This window comes from Pinus tabuliformis, chromosome X (genome assembly GCF_031772625.1).
Source record: "Pinus tabuliformis cultivar Carrire ecotype Pingquan chromosome X, CPIR1, whole genome shotgun sequence".
NCBI classification, from domain to species: Eukaryota; Viridiplantae; Streptophyta; class Pinopsida; order Pinales; family Pinaceae; genus Pinus; species Pinus tabuliformis.
Window position 1 is genome coordinate 353,247,850 of NC_142308.1, and position 16,025 is coordinate 353,263,874.

The following is a 16,025-nucleotide window of genomic DNA, read 5'->3' on the forward strand; positions in this document are numbered from 1 at the left end:
TGTTATCCACACTATGATCAGCTCTGATTTTCAAATATTGACTTGGAGGATATTCTTCATCTTTCCCTTCTTCAGTGCTACTGTCATAGTCCTTAGAATTCGGACTGAATGGAAAATTTGACTCTATGTTTAACGGATATTCTTCCTCATGTGCATTGTCAGTGCTACTCTCATAGTCCATAGAATTAGGACTACATCGAAAATGTGACTGTTTACTTATTGAAGATGCTACATCTTGTCCTTTGTCACTGCTACCTTTATACTCATTAGAATTAGGACTAAGTGCATCATCCTGTCCTTCACCACTGTTGCTCTCATAGTCCTTATAATTAGGACTTAGAGGACACTGTGACACTCCATTCTTTTGAAATTCATCATCACGTTCTTCATAACTGTTGCTCTCATAATCCTTAGAATTAGGACTAAGTGGACACCATGACACTCCAATCTTTTGAAATTCATCATCCTGCTCTTCATCACTGCTGCTCTCATAGTCCTTAGAATTAGAACTAACTGGACATCGTGGCACTCCATACTTTTGAAATTCATCATCATGCTCTTCATCACTACTGCTCTCTTAGTCCTTAGAATTAGGACTAAGTGGACACTTTGACACTCCATTCTTTTGAAATTCGTTATCGCGCTCTTCATCACTGCTGCTCTCATAGTCCTTAGAATTAGGACTAAGTGGACACCGTGACACTCCATTCTTTTGAAATTCGCCATCATGCTCTTCAAAACTGTTGCTCTCATAGTCCTCAGAATTAGGACTAAGTGGACACCGTGACACTCCATTCTTTTGAACTTCACCATCATGCTCTTCAAAACTGCTACTCTCATAGTCCTCAGAATTAGGACTAAGTGGACATCGTGACACTCCATTCTTTTGAACTTCACCATCATGCTCTTCATCACTGCTGCTTTCATAGTCCTTAGAATTAGGATTAAGTGGAATCTGTGACTCTTTATTTATTTGAAATTCTCCATCCCCTCTTTCATCAGTGTTGCTCTCATAGTCTTTAGAATTAGGACTAAGTGGAAGAATTGACTTTCTATTCATAGTGGAAGAATTCCCGCTATATTCATCAATATGAATAGAGTTGTTACACGATGAAGATGTTGATGGTGTATAAATCGAAACTTCACTATCAGAACAATCCATCCCTTTCAAATAGAAGATGTTGAATGATACAAATGGAGTCTCCTAAGGATATTATATAGCTTAAAGAATGAAATTTTCCCTCCAAAATTATTCCCTCCAAAAAATTTTGTGAAAATATTTCCCTCCAAAAAATTTTGCGAAAATATTTCCCTCCAAAAAGTTTGTTAGATTTATTTACCTTCATTATTTTATTCTACAATTTATTGAAAAATGTAAACTAATTTTTTTTTATGAAATAAATCACTAAAATTAAAATTGTAAACTACAACTTCTACATTAATTATTCTAATAGTTAAAGTATATAATATTTACTAAACAATTGTTTTTTTTTTAATTTTTATAATATATTCTAAAACAAATTAATCCCACATTCAACTCGTTATAAAACAATTCTACAATATTCGCTTTATAATATTTTAAAACAAATTATCCCACATTAACCGTACGGAAAAACATCTCCGTAATTTCACTTATATATTAAATTTCATTATCACTATTACTCACGTCACATCCAGGTTTTCTGAAGTTCGTTGAAAGACTCGTGAATTTGTGGAGCAGCTATATTGCTATCAACAACATATTCAACGAAGAATTCTCGCAATTGAAAGGTAAGTTAAATTTTTTTCCTTCAAAATTTTCATATTAAATTAATTTAATGAAGAAGTTTTTTTTTTTTTTTTTTTTTTTTTTTTTTTTTATTTTTTTTTAAATTAATAATTTTTCTGAGCCAAAATAATAATTACGTCCATCGTGAGCATGGTGGGCCCGATCAAACTCAATCACCCAATAGTCGTGGGTGGGCCGCCGTGGTGTCGCGCGGCGGGCGAGGAGGTCCAGCGCGGTGGCGTGTGGGGTGTGAGTGCTGCGACGCCCACCCCGGCGGCTTGCCCGCCTGTCGCGGGGTTTGGGTGATTCTTAGAATCACCTAACCCCTGCGGCAGGTGGGCGAGCTGCTGGGGTGGACGCCACAACCCGACTCGCCCCTTATCACCAACCCCCCACTTTTGACACTCTAACCTCCTTCAACCACACCCCATGCCCCTGCCTCCTTACCCCCCCTCCACATCCCCACATGACTCGTCAACACTCCCATCCCTACCCACACCTGCCCCCTCACCCGCACGCCCTCCCCGTCATCCACCACCTCACCTCACGTGCCCTCCCCACGCGGCGACCCTCCCCACCCCCTCACACTCCTCCCTCTACCCCCGTCCACCTCCCCCACTGCACACCCCCCCGACTCTCCCCCCCCTCAACTCTCTCCCCCTACCCCCACTGCCCCTCCCTACCCTCTCACCCGTCCCCCATGCCCCAGCCTCCCCCTCCCTTCTCAAACCCACCCTTCCCCAACCCCCTTGAACCCCCACACCCCCCCACCTCTCGCGCCACCCCATGCCCCAGCCCCCCACCCCACACACACCCCCCCTCCCCACCTCTCGGCCCGCACCCCATGCCCCATGCCCACCTCACCTCTCGCTCCACCCGCCCTCCTACCCTCCCCTCACCTCTCGCGCCCCCACCCCCATGGCCACCCCCCACCTCTCGCCCCCCACCCCCATGTCGTGACCCCCATACCCTCACCTCTCGCCCCACCCCCATGCCTACCCCCTCCACTTCTCTCCGCACCCCCCTCACCCCACCCACATGCCCACCCCCCACCTCTCTCCCCACCACCCCCATGCCCACCCCCCGCCCCACGGCCCCCCTAACACCTCCCTATCCCCTCACCTCTCGCCCCTCCCCATGCTGCACCCCCTCACCTCTCAGCCACCCCAACACCCCCCACCCCATGCCCCTCGCCTCTCGACCCCCCAACACCCCCTCACCTCTCGGCCCCCCCACCGTCCCCTCACCTCTCTCCCCCTCCCACCCGCTGCTCCCGAAGACCCTCCCCCACCCCCTCTCCTCCCTTCGCTCCCCCCCTCCCACGGCCTCCCCGCCACCCTCTCGCCCTCCCCTCCCTCCTCTCCACCCCCCCTTTGCTCCCACGACCTCCTTCGCCCTCCCCGGTTGCCCGCCCCCCCGCCCGACTGGCGACCGGGCAATTCCCGGAATCGCTCGACTGGCCGGAATCACCCGGCCGCCGGTCGGGCGAGGGGGCAGGCCGCCGGGGTGTCGTGGCCGAGGCCTGCGCCACCTCGGCGGCCCACCCCCCCGCCCGACCAGCGGCCAGGTGATTCCGACCGACAGGGGGGTGGGCCGCCGAGGTGGTGCGGCCGAGGCCTTCGCCACCCCGGCGGCCTGCCCCCTTGCCCGACTGGCGGCCGGGCGATTCTCGGATTTGCCCGCCGCCGGTCGAGCAGGGGGGTGGGCTGCAGGGGTGGCGCCCGCCCTCTCGCCCTCCCCTCCCTCCTCTCCGCCCCCCCTCCGCTCCCACGGCCTCCTCCGCCCTCCCCTACGGCCCGCCTCCCCGCCCGACCGGCTGCCGGGAGATTCCTGGGCCGCAGGGGTGGCACGGCTAGTCGAGGAGGGGGGCGGGCCGCATGGGTGGTGCGGCCGAGAATCGCCCGGCCGCCAGTCGAGCGGGGGGGCGGGCAACCAGGGAGGGCAGAGGAGGTCGTGGGAGCAGGGGGGGCGGAGAGGAGGGAGGGGACGACGAGATGGCGGTGGGGAAGGCCGTGGGAGGGGGGGAGTGGAGGGAGGAGGGGGGGTGGGGCATGGTGGGGAGAGCGGCGGGTGGGAGGGGTAGAGAGGTGAGGGGGGTGTGGGGGGGCAGAGAGGTGAGGGGGGTGTGGGGAGGCCAAGAGGTGAGGTGGGTGGGGCATGCGCGGGGGAGCCGAGAGGTGAGGGGGGTAGGCATGGGGGTGGGGCGAGAGGTGAGGGGGGGAGGAGGGGGGCCGGGTGGGACATGGGGGTGGGGAGAGAGGTGAGGGGGGTAGGCATGGGGGTGGGGCGAGAGGTGAGGGGGGGAGGAGGGGGGCCGGGTGGGACATAGGGGTGGGGAGAGAGGTGAGGGGGGCATGGGCGGTGGTGGGGCTGAGAGGTGAGGGGGGTGAGCATGGGTGGTGGGGGTTGCGCATGGGGGTGGGGCGAGAGGTGAGGGGGGATGAGGCGAGAGGTGTGTGGGGTGGGGGGGGCGAGAGGTGTGTGGGGTGGGGCATGGAGGGGGGGGGAGAGGTGGCGGGGGGTGGGGGGGTGAGGGGGGAGGTGAGGGGTGCGTGGGGTGGGGGGGCGAGAGGTGAGGGGGGTGGGGCATGGAGGGGGGGGGAGAGGTGGGGCATGGGGGGATAGGCATGGGGGTGGGGTGAGAGGTGAGGGTGGAAGGAGGGGGGCCAGGTGGGACATGGGGGTGGGGAGAGAGGTGAGGGGGGCATGGGCGGTGGGGGGGCCGAGAGGTGAGGTGGGTGTGCATGGGCGGTGGGGGGTGCGCATGGGGGTGGGGCGAGAGGTGGGGGGGCGAGAGGTGATGGGGGTGGGCATGGAGGGGAGAGGGGGGTGAGAGCTGAGGGGGGTGGGGCATGGAGGGGAGGGGGGGCGAGAGGTGAGGGGGGGTGGGGCATGGTGGGGGCGGTGGAAGGGGAAGGGGAAGGGGAGGGAGGTGGAAGGGAAGGGGAAGGGGAGGGAGGGAGCGGTGGGGGTAAGGGTAAGGGGGGTGGTAGGGCATAGGTTGACGGGAAGGGGTGGGGGGAGAGGAGGGGCGAGAGGTGATGGGGGTGGGGGAGAGTGCGTGGGAAAGGGGAAGGGGAGGGAGGGAGGCAGGGAGGGAGGGAAGGGGTAAGGGGGGAGGGAGGGCTTAGGTTGATGGGAAGGGGTGAGGGGGTGAGGGGGGGTGGCGCATGGGGGAGTTGGTGGGGGTGTGTGGGGAAGGGGTAAGGGGGAGTAGGGGAAGGGGAGGAGGCATGGCGTAGGTTGATGGGAAGGGGTAGGGGGGTGAGGGGTAAGGGTAAAGGGAGGCGGGAAGGGGGGCGGTGAGGGTGGGAGTAGAGGAAGGGGAAGGGGGGGGGGGAGTGGGGAGTGGAGAAGGGAGGTAGAGAAAGTGGGGGTGGAAGGGGTAGGGGAAGGGGAGAGAGAAAGGGGGAGGTCAAGGGGGAGGAGAGGGAGGTGGAGGGGGGTTAAGGGGAGGGGAGGGAGGTGGGGGGTCGGAGTGAGGGGTGGAAAGGGCATGGGTGCGTGGGGGGAGGAGGAGGTGGATGTGGGTGGAGCAGGGCGCAAGGGGGTGGGTGAGGGGAGCGCATGTTTGGGGGGAGGTGGGGGCATGTCGGTGGAGAGAGTGGCGGGGAGGACGTGCGGGTGAGGCAGGTGGCTGTGAGGGAAGAGGGTCGGGTGCGACGTCCTCGCACGTTCACCCCCGCCCACACCCGTGCACCCCTATCGCCCACACCCACCCGGCCCACCCGCCCCCACCCGCCTGGCTGTCCACCCAGCCCCGCCGTCCCTCACCCGACCTCCCACCCGCCCATTGACCCGCCCGCCCGCCCGTTAGGGGTGGCTGGGCGATTTTGATTATACAAATAAAAAATTTATGATATATTTTCGTTGTTAATTTAAGTTAATATGTTTTTGTTATTTATTGATTTATGTGTTTCTATTTTTTAGGAAAATGGCATCAAAGAAAATTTTTGTGAATCTTTCTGGACCAAAGACTCTTAAAGGTGTATCTTCAAAAAACATTGGTGAACGAACTCCACCTGAGCTCATGGCTACAAATCTTTCAAGTGCCTCAAGTGATAAGAAGATAATTTCAGACTGGAAGAATTCAAAAGAGGTGAAATTTCCATCAAGAGTCTGGTATGTGAAAGAAAGAGAAAGCACAAATGTGAATATATATCTATATATTGATATACTGAATGATAATGGAAATTTTGAGGTGATGGGAAGAGTCATAGATATGTGTTCAGTACCGAACACTGAAGTTGTTTACGTACTTACAAAAGCTCTCAAGTCACATGAAAGGATTAAATACCGAATATCATATTCATTATATGACACGAGAGAGGTATCTACAAAGTTGTGTAAACAAATCGTAAATGAGATGACACAAAACATCATAAATATTGTTATTTATATTTGTATTTTGCGTTCTTGAAAGTCTCTCGCTATATTTTTTAACTTTGTTTTTATTGACATATGATATTTTGTTTGGCAGAATTTTGTTGAAAGTTGTTCAATTAGGTTGGAAGGCATTCATTTCATAGAGCATGATATCATGAAAGTTGTTAGCAATTTCTACTCAGTGTCAGAAAAAGATATGGAAGGCAAGAAAAATGTAGTAATTGATGATGCTACAAAACTACATCCAAAGAATTAGAAAAAAAGGCCTCTGGTGGATAAATCTAGCAAGGGTAAACAAGTTACTTTTGAGGACGATGAAGTTGAAACTGATAGTGAAGCATATGTTGCCATTATTGAAGATGACATTAGAACTGAGAAAAGTCATAAAAGACCAAAAGTAACAATTCCCAAGAATAAATCTGTTGAGAATGTTATGACGAAGAAAAGTAAAGTTGAAGATTTTGAAGTAGTCATTACCAGCAGTCAAGAACCTAGTGAAACTTCAAAAGAAAGCAGAGAAATCATTACACCAGGAGCTGATTTAGATGATGACATTATCAAAACAAAAAAAAAATGCCATTCGACAGAATTTGACAAAGAGAAACTTAATTGATGGTGGTCATACATTTCAGCTTAATGTCAGACAAACCTATAAGGTAAGTGAAGGACAATGCCAATATCAAGTCAGAAAGCCACATCATCTGCATGTTCACAACTTGAAGACATTGATGAGGTACAATCCATATGCTCATGTGGTTAGTTATGTGCTTCTTGTTGATCCACTTCAAGTTCCCAACAAAGAAGCATTTGATAAGTCAAAATGTTTTGAATACAATTATTATGTGCTTGGGGGGAACCATTCTGTAGAAGCTCAGAGACAATTGATGGAGGAATATCCTAATAACCCATGTTTTGAAACAATGAAATGTATCATTTATGTTGGTTTAAATGAAACAGAAACAAAGTTAGTGGCATGGGATCATAATTCAGATAATGAATATAGGATGTCTATGACTTTCATCCAAAGGGTTAGATTTATTCATAGTGAATTTCAAGAAAATTTGGTGGGGATAGGATAAATGTTACTGCCAATTTCTGAAAGGAATGTTGTATGGAAATAGGCTATCAAATTGAAGATAAAACCAATTGAAAAGGTGGAAAAGGCAACAAAAATAGTGATTTATTCAAAGGTGTTGATAACATTTTCCAATTGGCATTTAGAATTGGAGATGTCTGGAAGTTGATTGATGAGATTTTTAGCATGTGGGAAGACATTGGCATTAAAAACCAGAGGGTCAAAAAGTCTAAGCCATTGATATGTAGCAACAATAAATCAGCTCCTGAACTGAAGCAACTTCCAGACGATATGACTATCACGCCTTGGAGGGCGATGCGAGTGAAAGATGAAAAAATTGTCAAAACAATATTATCTCGTGTGAGGTTAGGGGAATTATCATTAGAGGAAATGTCTGAAGAATTTCAAAAGTAAGTTTATTGAATTATTTTTATTTATTTATAGATTATAGTTATCTTTTAAATAAAACATGTTGTTCTTGGTAGTATTTGTTATACATATCATTATATTAACTTTTTCTTGCTTTATCTATGTAGTCACAAAGTTTATATGAAAATTCAAGAACAAATGGTTAGATTGTTGAATGAAGATAGTTGGGATGATGTTATATGCAACTATTTAGATTCAAGTTCTACATCAACATTAAAAGCTTTTTATCTTGCATTTAAAAAGGTATCTTGATTTATGCATTCATTTTTATTCATCTGTGTACTATTTTTAATTTAAAACTTACACATATATTTGTTTATTTGATAAAATATGAGGAAGGAAGATAATGGAGCACCAGACAATTTCAAGACTTTTATTGAAAAAATAAAGATCGAAAGACTGAGGAAGCAACGTATTAAGAATGTTGAACTTGATCCAACTCTTAATCATTTCATTTGGAATGGGCTAGACACTATTCAATATCAAGTAATACAAGGTGACTATGAAGACATTGCTAAACTCATACCAAAAAGAGATTATGCCCTAGTTATTGCAGATATTCCCCATGGTTTCAATATTCCAAGCATTTAGTATGATAGTGACCCTTATACTTATCAAGCTTTTAATAAAGTGGTTGCGGGATTTGTAGAAGTGACGTCATCACTATTATGGAGATTTGTGACATTTCATTCAGACACACAATTGGCAATGATATTATCAAGCTTCAAGGGGAAAAAAAATTCAAGGATGCAGCTTACATGGTAAGACGTTTAAAATGTATATTTGATTAATGTTGAAAAATTCATTTATATGCAAGTTAATTGAACTTTTACTATTTCATGTTACAGGCAAAAGTCAAATCTTCTTAATAATGAAGATCAACAATTTATAAATGATTGTGAGTTCATTCATATTGATAGTTGGGCAAAAGATGATAGCCATATGTCTATGATTTTTAATCGGGTGGATGGAAAGAGTCATAGCCAAACACTGACTTATGAAGCTGTTGTGAGAAAACTAACATATGAAGACAAAGAAACAAAAAGAGAGATAGTTAACATTTATCAAAAACCATAATTATAGATTAACTATCTTATAGACATATGTTTAAATGAAGGAAATTGGGTTCTGGATTTATTTTCTGGTTCAGGTAAGTTTTATTATATGGAATTGAATTTCAATATGTTTTTTTTTTAATTAATATGTCATTGTACTAATTTACTTAATTATTTTTTTTGTGCTTGAAATTAGGTACAACACTAGCATGCTGCCTTCAAAAAGGAAGAAATTGCATTGCAATTGAGAAAGATCCATTACAGTGCAATTTCATTCAGCAAAGAATTAATGCTCTTCAATTTCTTCCAGATGCAATGCAAGAAATTGGGTTGAAGAAAGGGGACTTTAGTGAATCACGTGTGGCAAAAAAGGCAAAGGAACCCCAACCACCATTACATGGAATGTTTGGAAATACATACATTAGGAGATTCGCAGACATCAAGGATCCATTAGAAGAGGAAAATGAGCAAAATAAAGCAGAAAATATTGTGGAAGAAGACAATGATGAAACTCTAGAGGACGAAGAGTTTGGATTACGTGACATTGTTGATTAAATTTAAGTTATGCTTGGAAATCAAGCTTTGCAATGTTTTGACTTTGACATTTTATGAGAAGAATAATCAATCAATTAAGGTTGTTATGTGTTCAATATTTGTAATATGTGATTTTCGCATTGATTTTTAAGTTAATCATTATTTTTTGAAAAAAAAAAGTGATTATTATTATTTTTTTGACATGAAATTCATTAAAAAAAAACTATTATTTAACCATTTTTAGTTAAAATTTTCGTATAAAAATTGTGATTTTGACATGTCAATTCTAGCAAAAAATTATCAAAACGTGTAGTTTTTTTGTTATATTTATGTTAAAAATGGTTATTTTTATGTCCATTGTTAAAAAATATTGTTTTTTAGAAACAATTATTTCATGTGGATTGAAAAATTAATTAAGGATGTATAAATATGTAGATTATCTAAAATTCAAAATATCGACTTTCTAGTTTAAAAATGCAAAACAATAAAAACCTCACTAAAAAAAAAATTAAAATTAAAATAAATACAAGAAAATATGAAGAAAACAGCCACTTCAAAAACTGTCAAATTTAGAAAATAATTATTTACATTTCATACACTAGAAAATTTAAAGTAAAAGAACAGGTATTTTAAAAAAAGGGTGTGATGCAGAATAATCACTTTTTTAAATCAGCATGAAAATCACTACCATTCTAAAACGTAATGTACATAAAAAAAAATTAAAGTGCCAAAAAATATGCTCTAAAAAAACATGTGTGTTCTGCATCACCCCTTTTCAAAATCAAGTCACTTTTTTGCTATCTCTACGAAACGGGTAACAGTATCAGTTCCCATTTCAAAATTTACATTATTGGAAGGATCCACATGAATTGATTATGGATTTTTGGCAGCGCTTCCATGACTTAAAGTTTCAAGCTCCGAGGAGCCAGATGAAATTTGACTATCTTTGGGACCGGTTCGAGTATTTCCTTAAGAAATCTACCCATCCCAAGAAGAATCTTGAAATCAAGCCTCTCTCAACATTCTTCACTGGTGGAGCTACATAATCTCATGTGGATGTGGCCACTGTCTCGACTAACTGTCTGCCATCCCCTCATTCAACAGTTCCACCACTACCAAGTGATGTTGAGGATCATGCTTACTCACTTGTTTAGCTTTCACATCCTCACAACATCACTTCACTCAATTTTCGCGCAATGTTGGTTGTGAGTCCCTTGAGTTCCCATATACATTATGTTCCACGGCCTCCGTCTTCGCACTCGGTTGTTCCTTCAGATGATACTATCTTGTGTTCTTCCATTTCGGACTCTTCACTTGTTGTGAACAAGGAACAAGCCACTGACGGAGTTGGTGTTGCACAACCAACATGCGCTGTCATTCATGAAGAGTATGAGTGGGAGCTTGAGCATCAACACTTGGAAAAGGATGACTCCCTTCCATCCGAGCCCCCTCCGTTCTTTCCTAACATCTTTGGTGAACCTTCCATCCATGATTTCGCATGTGTGTCTTCATCCATGGATACACCCATTGTTGATCGCTCATAGGGCTCGCCAGATGCTGGTCCATCATTCGACAACAGAGAGGATAAATTATTCATCGAAAAGCCACTTGATCTTTCATCTGTCTTTTCTGGAAACACAGAGGATGATTTTGTTCTCTTTTCATCTGCCCCTCTATTTGATTCATCTGATCATGAGGATGTCGACGAAATATTTTTCTAATTGTGGCTATCATGATCCATTTACTACCATATTTAATCACGATCATGACTCTATCGGAGTTGATCTTTTGAAGCCACCGGTTTATGATGATCTACCTGATGATGAAGTTGAAACACCCAAGACTATTGGGGCACTTTAGCCTGAGCTGATGGTTATGTCAGGCCCTCGCTTTCTTGGGGTTAGTCTCACTTCCGATCAGGAAACCATTCAATCACCAAAGGCTCCTCATCACTTGTATATATCCATTAAAGATCCATCTCACACACAGATCATACTTCCTCCACTTGAACTACATGATCCTAATTCTCATGCATTGGAGGAATCTTGCGTTGCAAGCACACGTGTATGACACAAGTTATCTTTGTTTCTTTCATTTGCTTACATGTCTCAATCAAGAGTGTGCTTATGCTTCAAAGCTATATGAAATGTCACACAACTTCATGATAAGTCCATGAACTGCTCATCATGCACTTGCACTCACTTATGTCCAGAGGGCACTTTGAAACATGAAGTGTGGCTGTCTTCATTGTTATATCTTTCTTGCTTGCTGGTTCGCACAACTAGGTTGCTTGTGGACCAAGCCTTCACCAACATGGGTCAACCAATGTGCCGGTGGCTGCATTGGAAATATCACTTCACGTGATTAGGCCCATGCACCATTAGTTTAGGAGTAGGAGTAGTGTTTGCTTTCATTCAATTTTCTTGCATGCTTGTTTGCTTACTTGCTTTGTTTGTTGGTTTGTCGGCTTGCTTGTTTGGTTACTTGCTTTGCTTTCGCTTTTGCTTCTTCTCTTGATTTTCTTTGTTGTTTGCTAGTTCACTTGTTTCGTTCATAGGTTAGTTTTGCATGAAACCATGTATGACTCTTGAAACGAGCTGGGTAAAATACAAGAGGGCTTGTACAACTATCACTACTTGGTTATCTATCATCTTACCTTTGTATGAAGATCTTGTTACTTTTAGTTCATGATACGTCGAAGGAAAATATGTGCTATTCGACGTGAACCCTGTTGAAAACACAACGCTTGCGCGCTAACTAGTGTCGCCTACTCTAGTTGGTTGTTTTTGGGTTAACCCTTGTCAACTCAGTCAAGTACACAAAATTTAATGTTTTTTTTGCACAAAGGCAGCCCGTCGATCACAACTTGATGCATTCCCCTCACAGGCTAATCACCCGGACTTGGTCCAGCTGTAGGCTGAGCAACTCCCCGAGAAATTGTGCAATTCTTAAGGGCAACCAGCCTTCCCTCCAAACATTGTGCAATCCTGATTGGCAGCCTGTTGGGCTCCATAATTGCACAATTCTAGCAGTCAACACTCACAGTGAAAATTGCGCAATTTTCCCCAACAAGGCTTCTTAGCCTAGAATTTGCCCAAATCTAGGCAGCAGTCAACTTCTCTACCCAGAAATTGCGCAAATCTCCTGTGCAGCCAGCCCAGCTCCCAGCCAGAAATGCTTATTTTCTCCGAACAATCGAACGACCTCTTGCATGTGCAGTTGAGTTGACCGGTTCCCTCCGGGATCGAGCAAAACTGACTTGCATGCATGAGCTGCTTCTCCCAAGGTAGCATGCAAAGGCATCCCTTGTTTCAGGGATCTATTTTGGCAGTTGGAGGTTACATGAAACAATCATTTCAGAAACCTCCCACCAAGTGTTGCTTTCCCTAGATTTGTGGCATGCGCATCACAACCTCAATGTTATCAAAACTCATTAACCATACGCCGCAAAGATCATTCCTCATATCAACCTTGAAGCTCTGACATCCCACATCACATCTAGGAGTTGTCGGCACACTCGACTCAACTGTTTTGGGGTAAACCCACTTTTTATGACTTATGCTACATTTCTGGAGCTTTTTTTGTTTCGCTTCGTATGAATGATGTCTGCTTGATTTCAGTGAGCGCTTGTTGTCGTTTTGATACATACTAGCTTGTACCAGCACCGTTTCAGTTTTTGTTGCTATCTCACTGCTGCTGCATGCATGAAACTGTTTTGCACAAACGATCGCTGATTCAGCGACTCGCTTCACCCACATGGATGTTGATATGTTTATTGAACCTTTCATTCAATGTTTGCATGCACGATCAATCACTTATGTTTTCCTTAGTATCGCCATGAATTCACTTCCACATTTGCTTTCAGTTTCTTGTTGGTGAGTTTGGCCAACCTTGGCCCAGAATCTGCCTTCATTGAGACAACATTGCACAATCTGGGGAAGGAAGGCTTTGTCTTCCTCTCCATAAATGCACATTTTTTCCCAAGCACTATCCTCCAGGACTGATTTTCTCATTTTTGAGGGACAGTGACTGTTGGCCCAAAAAATTGTGCAATGCAGTCTCTAAGCTTGCAGTCACTCCCAACTGGAATTGCGCATTGCGTAATTCCAGCAGTCAACAACCAGACTGGACTGTGCATTGCGTAGTTCCAGTAGTTAGTTAGCCTCCCGACAGCCTAGACTGTGCCTTGCGCAATCTTGGCAGGCAGTCTCTCGATAGAAATTGAGCAACCTTCATGGTCAGTCACACAGGTATGTTGCAAGTCAGTTCTCAAGTTCATTTTGGTTTTCGACCAACATATTTCTTGCCATGAGTGTTGCCATGTCTCCAGGTATGGCAGGTGTTCATCTCCCTCCGAGGAGTATAGGTACAATGGTTTCCAAGAGAGAAGAGTTGAAGACACCATTCAGAGCACACTTGGGGATGCGTTCCATCAAGTGTCTATGGACTTGCCTACCCACGAAGACATCGAGTTGTTCATAGACAAGGACACCAAGACATGACAACAGAAGCATCAAATCGAGCAACATCATATACAACATCTAAAGGCAGCATACTGAATGCAACTAATGCAAGAGGAATGTTGTTGACAACACAAAGGCAAAACAAAATTGCAAGCTCAAGCAAATCCATTGATGATGAAAGAAACTTTGGAGACTTAGGCTATGAGGTGATGGCGCGGCATGAAGATTGCATGAAGAAAAAGAATGGAACAAAGGAGTTGCATGTGCTGAAGCAACAACTCAAGGAAGAACATGAAGCTGCACAGACAAGTGAATGAGTTGTAGTAGGAACAGGAACAACATAGGGTGCAACATGCATTCACAGATGAACATGTGCCCGTACAAGTTAAAGATCCATCCTAGAAGTTGGCATGGAGCAGACATGGTGAGCAGTGTTGTTGATCACATGCAGGGGATTCAACAACATGCATGCGATCCAACCCATTTAGCACACTTACCAAGGCGAAGACAAGAAGCAAGTCCAACTGGAGTTGGACATGTAGTTGGCAGTTGATGCGCATGACCACCAGCAGACACTGTAAGGTCAACAAGAACACTATGCATCAGTGTGCTTCCAGTTTGGTCACACCCAAGAAGACCATGTGCATGCTAGCAGATGAGTTGGATGGAGCAGCAATACCAATGCACCCGGATGCAACGAAGGCAAAAGTTCGCTTCAACGAGATGTCATCATGGGGTGCATGCACACCATCATAGACAACCAAGCTTGGCATCAACTCACCACCTTCACCATCACAAGCATCTCACCACAACGGACCGAGTGTAAGTGATGTCTTGCATGGCTTGCTCAAGCCCTTTTGTCTCACATGGGAACATGCATTGTAATGTAGCGTCTTGTCAAGTGTCAATTGTTGAATGTAATAGTCATAGAGTAGATGAAGAGTCCTTAGGGTAGATGAACTATCACAAAGGGGAATGTCAAGGGTCACCCCACCCTTTGCTATAAATAGTCCCTCATAACTCATTGTAAAGGCTTCTAGTCAGCCAAGCTTCCGATAAGACTATCTTGGAGAGAGATTGGAGAATATTGTAATGCGCCTTGGCTTCTCCACTGCACGGGGCTAGTACATCTCTTTGGAGGAGCAGACGGATGTGGCTGTAACGTTCCACTATTGGGACTAGTGGTTGGACATGGATGTATTGTATGACTGGAAGTTACACTTCTTTATATAATAAGAGCCAACACATTTCATGCATATGTTATATTGTATTCTAGCTATCTTGTTTACTCTAAATGGTATATGTATCTGTTTGCTTACGCATGCATGTATGAACTATTCTATATAAGTATGTGTGAATCTTACTTAAATGTGTTGATTGGTTTAACCATCACTTTGGATTGTTAGCTAACTAGCTTTCCAACTTGTGATGTATCTTCGCTCGTGTGTTCCCTTCCCATGTGAGTACTATTACAGGTTGCTAAGGGGTGCACTCATCTCAATCCACATGTGTTAGAACCTCTCATGCACCTTCCTTGACTCACTGCAATTGTCACACCCTTGCTACCAACAGAGTCATCTTACTTGCCTCTATGCGAAATCGTGGTTAAGGCATTACCATATGACTCACTGCTGGGACTCCTACAACAAATGGTCTAAGGTCTAATTGATACTTCTTACTAAGGAGATCCCCTTGACATGTTGGCGGGTCTAGCATCATCAACATGTTCCTTTGTTGTTGTTGAAAATAGCAACAAGAAATGACAAAAATAGAATCCAAATATTCCAATTTTAATTTGTCCTAAAAATAAAATTGTGAATTAAAATCGAATTTTAGTCTCACCTGTTGCTTGGAAATAATTAATTAATTCATTATGGATTAATTAGTTGGATAAATTTAGTTTAGAAGTCTTTCTGAAGTCATGCAACAGTTATACCTAAAATTTAGGAGATAAGATTGAGTTATATTTAAGTTGTAATTAGTTAACTCAGTTTATTGAGTTAAGTCTAGTTAAATTAGTTCCAAACCGTTTGAGGAATTAATTGTGAGTTATTAGTCAGTTGATGCATGCATGCACTCAACCAGTGTACTCCAGATAACTGAAGATTCCCTCATCAGAAACTCATGCATGTCTATTATGAGAAAGACCCAGTTGAGCTAAATGTCAACAACAGTGTACTATCAGTTACATGTGTTTTCCTATAAAGAAAACTCATGCATGAAGAAGGAATCATTCCTTGAGGATTGCGCAGTTCTGACAGTGTGTGAGAGAAATGTTCCACTTGGTGAGGTGAGGACCATCCACTAGGAATAAC